Raw genomic sequence first — 13,270 nt, 5'->3', positions numbered from 1 at the left:
GAATGCCCACATAGAGATCCGGCAGAAACGCCTTTCTGCTATAGAGGCAAATGAATTACAAGTTGGGTGATGGATAGAATTAAGTTGACATATAGTTTCTAAAATGCTTAAAATTAGCAAGTACACTGAACGCCCAGTATATACGGGCACGTAGTTGAGAGTGTGTAAATGACACAGGAAGTTAAAAAGCTAGCCTTCATTTTACGTACCAATGCATGTAAATGAACTGTAGAGGTTTTTGTGCAAGTTGCTTTACATTGAACTTTGAAGCAAATAAAGAAATATTATGCACGGTAAAATCAAAATATTCTGTTTTATAATATGTCAATTTCGCCGGCTTAATAGCATTAAGGCGGATTTCCACTTACAGCGAAATCGTTCGCCAGCGAAATATTTGCATATTTTCTTTTGAATTTTAACAGCATAAATAAATTAGTTCGACTTGACTGTTCTCAATTCAAAAGAAAATATGCAAATATTTCGCTAGCGAACGATTTCGCTGTAAGTGGAAATCCGCCTTTATTCAGCCATACTTGTGCATGGTGCAAAATTTCGAAAAATTTGTTCTTGGTATAATGCCATGCTGGCTCAGGTAGACAGGTACTTTGAAGTTTGTCTGGTCTCCTGGAAATAATTTTCCCGCCACTCTTCTATTTCTTTAAGCTCAATGACAACTCGAATGTTTGTAGCAACAAATCCAATTATAATTACAATATAACGTATTTGAGATGATCGATTGAAAGATTGAGATTCTTCGTAACATTTCGCGGTAGTCAATGTTATGCATCGCAATTCTTTTCTTCAGTTTATTGCAGATAACTGAGGCAAACACGTCGGACAAATAAAGAGTAATTTAGGATATTACTGGTGTCAAATTGATTAATACATTAACATTAAATAGACACCGGTGAATATTATATTACTCCCTCAAGTTTTTCAAGTAAACTCTGGTTTGCTCAGATTTTGTAAGTAAATCAAGTATATTAAAAGTGAAATAGAAAAAACACTTACCTTTTCTAAATCGTTTCATAGGAGTCTGTCGGGAGTATCGAGTGTTATTAAATTTTCATATAGTGATAGAGGAATCCTGCCGATAAGGAATTTTTAAGTTTTAACTTGTTTCTTTACTTAACTGGTAACCATGGAAAATTGTTGCTGTGGAAGAACTTTCTCGTAGATCAGCATTAACAAAATGTATAATATGTCACACCCAATGAATGTGAGTGTGACTATTGGTAAGTGTGTTCTGCATGCCCAATTGGGATGAATATTGTCCAAGTAATCAAAATCCTCCAATCTTAAATAAAAAACTATTTACTTTGCATAATATACAAACAAGCAAAGTTTCACGATAGCGATCTTTGTATTATGTTGTTACTGAGGCTCCATATCTGCATAATTTTCTTCTACACGGAAGAAGTTAAACAGCAGGGGTTAAAGTGATGACGCGCTTTAACTATTGTTCTCATCAAATTGCCCTCTAGCAACTAATTATATAATCTTGTGGGTGGCTGTGCATCAGCTCAGCATAAACACTTAAGTGTGTTCTAAATGCCCAATTTAGATATGCTCCTCGGCGAAATATGACCCTTAATATTCATACACCAAAACATCAATATCAGAAATATAAACATTAACGAAAACTCTGGTTTAACGAAAGATTTAGGAAACTATTTGATTATTATCTGATCAGTGTACACGTTGCACGACTTTTCAAAATATTTTGACATCTCCGCCAAGCAATTAAATGAATTCAATGTTGCAATAACTACATGTAATTTAAGAATTCTTAAAGAATACAAGGAATTTGAAAATTTTTGTAAAAGAATTTTCTATCGAAAGATCGTCTTATAGGGTAAAATGACTTCGTAGGCTATTCTGGGTTGTTTGAAAATAAGAGCCTCGCATACAACTTCTAAATAACGCTATATAAATAAATCTGACCACCCTTACACACTTGTTGTAAGGGACTACACACCATGCGCACAAATATCAAGAATTTGCGCATGTTGAGCGTGTGAAATTTCTTCTCTTTGCCTAAAACTTTGATTAAACTGATGAAAATACCGATTGGGGTTTGGAATGTATCAAAAGTTTAAGGTATTTTAAAAAAACTTTGCAATCACATTTTGTTATTGAAAAACTTTGTCTTGGTGGATTTATTCGCCTTTAAAGTTACCGCCGGATGAGAAATCAAATCGGGAATTTTATGCAACATAAACAAAAGAAAACTGATTTGCAATTCCCGATTTGATGAAACACGCAACAAAATATAAATTTGAGGTCACAGCTATTAAAAGACTAAAAATAAAAACGGTATGCTCGAATAGAGGTGAAAATGAAGTAAACAAATTTTCGACACGTCTACCTAAAACTACAAGTCCCGTGGGGAAAATAGAAATTAAGCTTGGTGCAGCATCAGTAGGATCGAACCTCGGTCCTTTCCCTAGTCTTAACTGTTATGTTTAGAGGTCGACTAAACTTTCATTTCCCTTAGCAACCTGTCCTCTTTTTGTTGATAGACTAACAGCACAAAACCTATATGAAAATTGAGAATGAGAGAAGAATACCAATAAGGGTAACAGGTAAATTCAAAATTTAAAAACTTGGGAAAACAAATACTTGGGACAGCCAGATCATACAACCGTATAGAATATATCATAATCTTTCTTTTGTGTTGATTTCGTAGATTTTCATCGCGTTTTAGGCGAGTTATTGCAATATTTCAACAAACAAATTTTTCACTCAATCTCAAAAATGCATAGTGGAAAGTATGAAGCAATGACTTATCTTCGTAGCGTTGTCTTCTTTTTTTTTCAGCCAAAAGTGACGGTTCGTCCACCATTTTGTTTATCAAATTCTGCTCTATTTTTGTACTAAATATCATACGCTACAAGTACATATTTTGCCTTAATTGGGCATTTCCGGAAACACTCGGTCGGAAATCTCCTTCGGGCGTCTTTCGGGCTGTATGTTTTTTGTATCTGCGCTAACGCAGATATATTGCTATCGACTGTGTAACTGTTAACTGTTAGCTGTTAACTTGTAGCCAATCAGCGACTAAGACTACGTTCACACGAGACTGGTCGAATTCGAGACCATGCACGAATTCATCCGATTACAGCTGTTCACACGAGACCGGTCGAATTAATTACAGGTCAGAAAGTGTTCACACGGACCCGGACGAATTCGAGACCGTAATCATTTATTGACGCATGCGCATATGAGGCACTATAAAGCTGCTGTTAGCGCGGGAAAAACTTTTTAAAATGGCTGAAAAAATTTTATGTGGACGGATGAAGAAATAGTATTACTTCTCAGCGTTGTTAATGATTATAAGTCGACAAAAGCCGCCGAAGGCGTAGACTGGAATTCTGTTATTAAAAACAAAGAATGAAGACCTTGTCGTTAAATTCAAGGAAGGGTACCCAAAAACCACCTCAAGCCAGTTTCCTCATTGTGGTGATGTTTTCAATAAAGAAAGAATATGGAGCAAACTGAAACGAATAAGAAAAGGTTATAAAAAACCTTTAGATTCTGGACGAAGAAGTGGCGGGGGGCGAATTGTCACAACGTTTTTTGATGAATGCTCCGCTATTTGGGGAGGTTCGCCAGCAGTTGAGTGTGTGAGAAATGGAATAGAAAGCTCCAGACAAGATGTTGTTGAAGACATTGATGTATTGCTATTGGAAAAAGATTCTTCCTTGCCTTCAAACAGCGTTGACCCAGTAGATGAACCACTGTGTGAAGAAAGCGTCGAGAATGAATCAAAAGATGATGGGAGAAGGAGCTTGTTGACGTTTTTAAATAACAAAAAGATGCTAAGCTAAGCAAAAAGATTGCCACAGAGTCACAGCTACTAGCCATTGCCAAGGAAGAGTTGTCATTGAAACGAAAAGCTACAGAGAAAATGGAAGAGTCAGAGAAAAAATACCAAAAAACAATGGATTCATTTGCTACAGGACTGACCACCCTAACAGCAACAATCAGCCAGGGTTTCACTCTTCTTGGTAATTTATTAAAAGATAATCAAGAGCAAACAGCAACAGCCAATCATATTCATAGTGGAATACATGCTTTTCAACATCCCTACTTAGGTTTTAGCCAGTATGATATGCTGGAAAATCTTGAAACCTCAGCACAACCAGTTAGTTCAGTTGGACTGAAAAACATACAATAAGAAAGTGACCCAAATTGTTCAATACTTAAATATTATTTAAATTCAATTTGAATGTTATTTAAATTTAATAATTATGTTAAGCTTTGGGATTTTAATGATAATTATTCTGTGTAAATATTTCAGTTTAAAGCTCATTATATCAAAAAATTTGTTAAATAAATAAATAAATAAATAGTTTAAATAGTTTGAAATAACAGAAAACAATGCAAATCTTGGTGAGATTGAAATGCTTGTAAACAGAAACATTTGCACATACTTCAGAGCGTGAGCTGGCATAGCAACTAGTCATAGCAACATATGTTGTATTTAATTCAACAATTTGATAAAATTATTTTTACAAAACATTCTACATAGGATCTGCTAATCCTATAATGCACCCAAAATCTCAAGCACAGGGAGAAATAACACTGTGAAAATATTAAATGAATTCATTGTCCCAAATTATCATATTTATTCAAAAAATTCAACAAATGCATTTCGGATGTCTTTACTGAGAGCCTCAGTGCTTTGCTCTCTGATTGAAGGACTATGTGCAGGTTGGAATTCCTTTTCATATTGTAAACCAAGAGTAACAGACTCCTGCACCAATGGATCATTATTAATTTCGCAAAAATTGTGCAAAATGAAACACGTATGGATCACTTGGGGAAGTTCATCAATGTTGATATCCATCTCTCTGCGAAGAGCACCAAATCTGCCTTTGAGTCTTCCAAAAGCACATTCTATGACCATCCTGGCAGAACTGAGTCGGTAACCAAAGAACTGTTCTTTGACAGAGTTTCCTCCACCAGGAAATTCCTTCATAAGGCGAGGTAATAGAGGGTATGCTGGGTCACCCAAAATACATACAGGTACTGGTGCAGTATCAGGTACGAGTGTGCCGTATAGGGGGGATTGTCCCATCGTTTAACATCTCCTTCAATGCAGAATTGTAAATATCCTGGCGTCGTGCACACTTCCAGGCCATTTAATAACAATGTCAGTGAAGCAATATTTGAAATCACATAGAGCTTGTACATTCACTGAGTGTCGATTCTTTCTGTTGATGTAATCAGTTGGATTTTCATGAGGCTGTTTGATGAAAATATGGGTTCCATCGATGGCGCCAATGCATTGAGGAAACCCATGTTTTTCGTAAAACATATTTACTGATTCCTGAACTTCTTCTTTAGTTTTTGGTAACTTTATATACTTTGGGCCTAGCACAGCAGATATAACCCCACAAGTCTTCGAACAATTCCCGAAACAGTGCTCTTCCCCAAGCCAAACGCATTCGCTACTTTACGATATCTACCCTCATCGGCCAGATAATAAAGGGTAACGGCAACTTGCTTTTCCACGGAAATGGTTCTTCGCATATTCGTTGTTTTCTTGCGGAGATATGGTTCGAGTTCGTGACACAACTTAAAAAAGTTTACTTTCGATAGTCTAAAGTTTTCTCGCCATTCTTCGTCAATCATCACGTTGTTTATAAAATTGTCCCACCATACAGACGTTCGTCCTGGTCGAATCCACATAGTTCTTCGTGGTTTACGTCGTTTCTTTTTTATATGCACCAACCACTGTCGGACAACCGATGCAGATGAATACGTTATCACTTGTGGATGCATTTTGCGACGTTTTTCTCGATGCAAATAAATCATTGCCGCTTCCAAAACGGATAATTGAATAAGCCCCACTATCGACGATAGCAATGATAAAACGGCAACTGCTATGAGCAACTTTTTATCATTCATTTTTTATTTAAAAATATCAGTTTACTGTCGCAATATTGTGGTTTGTGTTTACGTTCCAGGGCTGTACTTCATGTAATGATTAATTTTGATTCCAAAAGGTCTTGAAAACGCCCGGTTTCGGTGTTCACACGAGGCTGCGAAATTTTAAAACCGAACCGGCACAAAACTAGACCTAGATTTTTTTAGTCGCGAATTCGTCCGGTAAACAATGCTCGAATTCGTCCGATTTCAATGGTCCCGTGTGAACGCAAGGCGAAATTGGACGAATTCGTGCATGGTCTCGAATTCGACCGGTCTCGTGTGAACGGGGTCCCACAAATTACGTAATTGCACACCAAGCCTGTTCGCAGGCTAGATTTACAAAATGGCGGATACGAGGAGTCGATGTTTATTTCAGATTCAATTTGTTTGGACGAAGTTTTCTTAAGGTAAATAGCCTAGCTGAATTGTCAGTTTTTAGTAGGATGTTCGCTTTATACTTCGCTGTTGTTTACGACATATTCTTGGATCTTACAGTGTTTTTCAAGTACCTTGAAACAAGAGCAAGTATCATAAAGTTATATGACATGTATTGTATAGTAATTTTACCAAATGGCAAATATAATACTAGATGTAAACAAGTGTTTTGTGAAGTATACAAATTAAGCGCTGTGTTCAATGGATCTATGTTTTCAATATTATTTTTATATTAGACATAATGACAGCTGGACTTTCACATTCACATGTACATGATACTGTCTGTATATGTTGTTATAAAGTTGTTTCATAGTTTCACAGTATTATGTAAACGTTCATAGAGGAATTTACATACTGGACAGAGTGTTGTTTTCCTGAATTACCAAATAGTTCGTTTTACATCATTAATTATCTAAACAACAACTGTTGCAATAAACATCATTCGCAAGTTAACTTTTTGTGTGCTATAATGTAGTCTTAGGATATGGTAAGTTGGTATCTTTGTTAGGAATTGAAGTTGTAGATTACTTTATCAAGCTACCACTAAACTAGCACTTTGGTCATCCCAGCCATTGTGTGTAATATTTGTTCAGTTTCTGTAAGCTCTATTGTATAACATATGCATAAGGAATTATCTGTTTCTTTGCAAAAGCCATATATGCAAAAATACAATTTATAATATAGCAATGTTTATATGTTGTTATAAAGTTGTTTCATAGTTTCACAGTATTATGTAAACGTTCATAGAGGAATTTACATACTGGACAGAGTGTTGTTTTCCTGAATTACCAATTAGTTCGTTTTACATCATTAATTATCTAAACAACAACAATGACATCATAAAGTTTCATTAAATTTATATGTTGTCGAATTAGTTTCTGCAAGAATTTATATCACAGATCCTGGTACCTGCTGTAATTAGTTAGTTGCTGTTCTGGTGTTCCTATCATGTCTTCTTCCCCATTTAATTATCTGTACATCATATATCTTATCTACATCTTCTATTAAAATTAAAATTATACTTTTGTCATCTCTCATATGATAAATTTAACCAAAGTAGAAAAATTAACATTACTTATATCAAAACTTTCTTCATTTCAAACAATAATGAACGAAACTTCAAGTGAAAGTTTCAGAAAAACAATTAATTGTATTATCAACTCAGACTGATACTTTTATAAATCATTCAATTCTTGTTGCTTTGTAGTACCAAAATTACATGCTTATAGACAGTACGTTTGAACTGTACTCTAGTTTTGCATATCTCAGTTTTTCACTTTTCTCCATCGCATGTTCGATCCCACCATTCGCACCTCGCAGATACATGTACGCTTAGCGTACCTATTTTTTATATGTGTATCCTAGGAAACCAGATGCCTCGGAAATCGATCTTGCCGGTAAAAATCATTCAGACGACGTATTTTAGTTGATTTTCAACCAAATGTGTGGCTGTTCTTTGCAATTTTTAGCGATGCAGTTGCATGTAATTTGGCGATTATGCTCAATCCGGAAGAGGATAGTTATGAATTGCGAAAACAAATACATCAGATGAAAGATCATACTTTAAGCTCTCAAATGACACCTTCTGCGTATTCATAGGGTAAATACTTGCTAAGATAACCTTGTGTAAACAAAACGTCCGGAAATTAGTAGAGGTATCGGGTGTTTAAATATAAGATTGAAAGTCAAGCTTTCTGAAACCAGATTTGATAATAACAAAGGGTTTAAAACTTAAACGTTGAAAACACATGAATTCTAAGAATACGAAGATTGTCTTTCTTCGCAGTACTGAACAGGCGATAAATGGCGTCTTATGAAAAAAAGTTTTTGTCTTGTTTATCATTTAGACAGTTCTCGCAACGTTTAGGCCTGGAAACACAAATAAAAACATGACGTATATATGCATCGAGTTTTATATATGTTTGGTTCATTTGATAATTATACATGGTTTATGGTTTAAACCTGGTTTTCACCACTCGCAGATAGACGCCGATGCTCGGCGATGCTGGCTTGGTAGCAGTAGGCGAATATCGCAAAAAGGCGGTTTTCATCAACCTAATCTGTCGGTTCCTCGTGCATTTTGGACAAGAAGGCGGGACAAATTAGAACACTGGGTTCGAAATTAGGATGATTAGCATTTTACGATTGTCGGCGAAGCTAGTACATAAATGCGGTTTTCATGGTTTTATCAGTCGCAGCCTATCTGCGACAAACGCCGATCGTCGTAACAAAACAATTTTTTTGTTTTGCTACGATCGTCGGGGACAGTCGCAGATGCATTACGATGAGCGGTTTTCACCAATTACGATGCTCGGCATCTGTCGTAATTTTGATATTGCCGACTATCTAGATCTGCGAGTGATGAAAACCAGGCTATAAACCGCATGGTTTAAACCGCTCAACTGTCCACCTCAAAGTTAACTACAAATTGAAATAAGGTAATATGAGTATAGTAGTTAAAATTTTGAAATGTTTTAAAAACGACATTGTGAATTTGGTCGAATGCACACCCTGTATACGGCTATCTTTAAAACCAGGAACGGGGAATCAAGGAAGGGAACGGGGAAGGGAACGGGGAATGATAAAACCAGGAATGGGAAAAGCCGGAATCTTTAAAACCAGGAATGCGAAAAGCCGGAATCTTTAAAACAAGGAATGGGAAAAGCCGGAATCTTTAAAACAAGGAATGGGAAAAGCCGGAATCTTTAAAACAAGGAATGCGAAAAGCCGGAATCTTTAAAACAAGGAATGAGAAAAGCCGGAATCTTTAAAACAAGGAATGCGAAAAGCCGGAATCTTTAAAACCAGGAATGGGAAAAGCCGGAATCTTTAAAACCAGGAATGAGAAAAGCCGGAATCTTTAAAACCAGGAATGGGAAAAGCCGGAATCTTTAAAACAAGGAATGAGAAAAGCCGGAATCTTTAAAAACAGGAATGAGAAAAGCCGGAATCTTTAAAACTAGGAATGAGAAAAGCCGGAATCTTTAAAACAAGGAATGAGAAAAGCCGGAATCTTACGGCCGGAAGTTTGTAACTAAATTAGTTACAATTTCCGCGCGTAATACAAAATATGCTAATTTGACATGGCTATATTTTCCGTATTTTACCAAATTTCGCAGCCAAACTTAGCATTTCCACTAATTCAAGTACGCTCAATTCTTTTATCTGTTATATGGAACATAAACTGCATTCTTTTGTGGGTGAAGGAATGGATGATACATATATAATTACACAAACGATGAAACGAACACAAGGACTGACAAGGTTAGTTTGTAAACAGTTAAATTTGTTGATTTGCATGGTCTCATTCATAAACCTACAAAGTGGAGCTTTGCGCGTTGCTATCTAATAAACCGCGTTTATATCTACATTGCTATTGGAATTGAATAATGTTTGGTTGGAAATGAAAACTTTTTGGATCCAAATTTGAATTTCCAGATTTTCATATGAATTGCATACTGCATGATATAAAATATGCATGAACAACTTCACTAAATACACAATATTTTTACCTTTTCTATATTCAGTACATTGTATTTACAGCTACTTAATATATCAGTATAAATCTATGCGAACAACAATTTTGCTCCATTTAATATATACATACTAAGCTTATTTTGCAATATGTATTTGTCATAGTTCATGGTAACAGCTTTTCATTATTGGATCAGATTACCCCTGAACAATGCACTACACTTTTTGAACAATGCACTACACTTTTGTTGTCCCAAATATAACATGATTTTGCTTGTAAGTAAAATTGTATAGAAAATAAAAATATTTTAGTGCATTTGGTACCTTAATTGACTCAGATTATAATTAAACAGTTACTATTCTCACCCAAGGTTTTAATGACTGGAAGCAGATTAGAAATATACAATAATAATCTGTAAGTAACTAACAGTTGCAATCAATTAAAATCTTGGCTATTTGAGAGCAACTTTGTGTTGGGATGGCCGGAATTTTGGTATATATCCTATTGTTGTTTTCATACTGTAGAGTAGATTTATATTAAGTAGCAGCAAATACAATGTACTGGTAATATTCCAAAATTTAACAACATATCTCAATTCTTTTATCTGTTATATGGAACATAAACTGAATTATTTTGTGGAGGAAGGATTGGAGGAATATATAATACATGTATAATTATGCAAACAACAATTAATTTTGCTGCACTTAATACATTATTTTGCACTATACAGGGTGTCTCAAAAAAAACGCAACTGCTTAAATATGCAAGAACATTAATACAGCTCTAAAGTGCACCTCTGGGAATTGAAAATGGCTCTTAATCCTTCATTTAAAATGCTAAAAAAATGCTAAACGTCATTTTAGCTGAACTATGGTGCAAACCCGAACAATATTAATATTCTTGCATATTTAACTGGTTGCGTTTTTTTTTGAGACACCCTGTATAGTCATAGTTCATAGTAAAAGCTTTTCATATTGAATCATACTAGCCTAGAAAACCACAGCTATGTTTTCCCTACACAATTTCTAAAGCATTTTTATTTGAATAAATCATTTGTAAAAGTAAATGCTGGTTGGAAATTATACTTTTCTAAACAAGACCTAGGGTATATTCCAAAATTCCATCCCAACATAAAGTTGTTCTCAAAGAGCCAAGATTTTAATTGATTGCAACTGTTAGTTACTTACAGATTATTATGGTATATTTTTAATCTGCCTCCAGTCATTAAAACCATGGGTGAGAATGGTAACTGTTTAATTATAATCTGAGTAAGGTACAAAATGCACTTTATTTTCTATACAACTTTACTTACAAGCAAAATCATGTTATATTTGGGACAACAAAAGTGTAGTGCATTGTTCAGGGGTAATCTGATTCAATAATGAAAAGCTGTTACCATAAATACCATGAACTATGACAAATATATATTGCAAAATAAGCTTAGTATGTATATATTAAATGGAGCAAAATTGTTGTTCGCATAGATTTATACTGATATATTAAGTAGCTGTAAATACAATGTACTGAATATAGAAAAGGTAAAGTATATTGTGTATTTAGTGAAGTTGTTCTTGCATATTTATATCATGCAGTATGCAATTCATATGAAAATCTGGAAATTCAAATTTGGATCCAAAAAGTTTTCATTTCCAACCAAACATTATTCAATTTCAATAGCAATGTAGATATTAAACGGTAGATAGCAACGCGCAAAGCTCCACTTTGTAGGTTTATGAATGAGACCAAATCAACAAATTTAACTGTTTACAAACTAACCTTGTCAGTCCTTGTGTTCGTTTCATCGTTTGTGTAATTATATATGTATTATCCATTCCTTCTCCCACAAAAGAATGCAGTTTATGTTCCATATAACAGATAAAAGAATTGAGCGTACTTGAATTAGTGGAAATGCTAAGTTTGGCTGCGAATTTGGTAAAATACGGAAAATATAGCCATGTCAAATTAGCATATTTTGTATTACGCGCGGAAATTGTAACTAATTTAGTTACAAACTTCCGGCCGTAAGATTCCGGCTTTTCTCATTCCTGGTTTTAAAGATTCCGGCTTTTCCCATTCCTGGTTTTAAAGATTCCGGCTTTTCTCATTCCTTGTTTTAAAGATTCCGGCTTTTCGCATTCCTTTTTTTAAAGATTCCGGCTTTTCGCATTCCTGGTTTTAAAGATTCCGGCTTTTCTCATTCCTTGTTTTAAAGATTCCGGCTTTTCGCATTCCTTGTTTTAAAGATTCCGGCTTTTCCCATTCCTTGTTTTAAAGATTCCGGCTTTTCGCATTCCTGGTTTTAAAGATTCCGGCTTTTCGCATTCCTGGTTTTATCATTCCCCGTTCCCTTCCCCGTTCCCTTCCTCGATTCCCCGTTCCTGGTTTTAAAGATAGCCCCCTGTATACCCCTTGCAAATTAGATTGAATAATATTGCTAATCAGTTACAAACACTAGTGGTTGTCTCGGGAAAATACAACCATCACTCTTTGTAACTGATTTGCATATATCTATTCAAATCTTATTATTACAAAGCGCTCGTGATTGTATATTACGATGATTGTATATCACGGCCGCCTGTGTTGTAAACATTACTAATAAGACAGGCTATGTTTAGTGGCCTAATCACCTGTACTAAACCGCACCCTGAGGGCAAATTAATTAACTTTTACTAAAAATTGATATCAAATGGCAACAAAATTTAATAAGGTACATTAAATCTGAAAAGTGATTTTTAGATATCATGTTAGATTGTATATACATGCATATAGTGTTGTTGACATGAACTAAAAACAATGCCTCATACAGGAACTAGTTGATGCAATAAATGCTAAAAATATGTAATTTGACATCGATCTTGGACTTGGATGTAGCATATTATGGAAGCCAACTGGACAATAATCATAGAAAATGCAAGTATCACTATCACTATTTATTTCTTTAGAAATTGATTGTTTTTTAACATGGGCACTGAAATATTTTTGCATCTGCATCATCTAAAGTCGTGCCGCTACTGCTGTTAAGACCTGTTTCAAACGTCGGTATCGGCTATGGGCACTCATTCAAATGCGGTGCTTCTACGATTTGAATTTCACGCTTTTGAGATGACGCACGTATTTATTTAAATTGTTGGATTTATATTATGCTCTTTTCATATAGTGCATGGGGCTCACTGTTAGAGGGAAGTACGTTCGGCGTCTTATCTCTTTAGTGGCACATCATAAAATTTGAAACAGGCCTGAATATGCCTAAATGCTTTTATGTTATTTTACAACCGTGGGTTGTTATATTATTAACCCAAAATGATATTCCTTAAACTAAAACATTTTAAAATCTTAAGACTTTATTGCATGCAATAATATCCCTAAATAATTACATCTAATTATGTCATATATGATTCGATTCAAAAAGAAAAAACGGCTAGG

The sequence above is a fragment of the Dendronephthya gigantea genome, unplaced genomic scaffold (assembly GCF_004324835.1).
Source record: "Dendronephthya gigantea isolate DGI-Jeju-01 unplaced genomic scaffold, DenGig_1.0 000147F, whole genome shotgun sequence".
NCBI lineage: Eukaryota > Metazoa > Cnidaria > Anthozoa > Malacalcyonacea > Nephtheidae > Dendronephthya > Dendronephthya gigantea.
The sequence above is the reverse complement of the archived record's forward strand: the minus strand, read 5'-3'. Positions refer to the sequence as shown.